Source organism: Otolemur garnettii, unplaced genomic scaffold (assembly GCF_000181295.1).
Source record: "Otolemur garnettii isolate 467f Iridium unplaced genomic scaffold, OtoGar3 scaffold00112, whole genome shotgun sequence".
Lineage (NCBI taxonomy): Eukaryota > Metazoa > Chordata > Mammalia > Primates > Galagidae > Otolemur > Otolemur garnettii.
In genome coordinates, this window is record NW_003852507.1 from 2,347,552 (window position 1) to 2,348,041 (window position 490).

Sequence of the window (490 nt, forward strand, 5' to 3'; positions counted from 1 at the left end):
ATTCGAACCCGCCACCTTGGGTGTACATGGCTGGCACCTTAGCCACTTGAGCCACAGGTGCCGAGCCACCTTCATCACTTTTTACGAAACTTGTCATAAATAGGTTGTGGAAGCCTGTGCCACTTCCCTCAGCACTAAACCTTGCTCCTTGGATCGAATTCCCATCTTTGTACCAGCAAACCATGGGTCTCGGAGAGCCACGGACTAAACCTGGGAATATGCAGCTGTGCCTAATGGCATAACAGTCAGAAAGCCCTTTGATAAACCTGGGGGGGTGGCCCGTCCACCACCTGAAACTCAAAAATACTGTGTAACTGCTCTTTAAGACTAATTCTTCCTTCAAACTGCTTAAAGTCACTTAGCTTTTCTTTGCTGTCATAGCGAGTGTTTCAGAATCTGGCAGATAGAACTGAACAACCCTCAACAAATCCAGGAGGTGAGAACATTGAAAGATAGTCCACACCTTTAGAAGTTGCTGAGAGGTACTCAA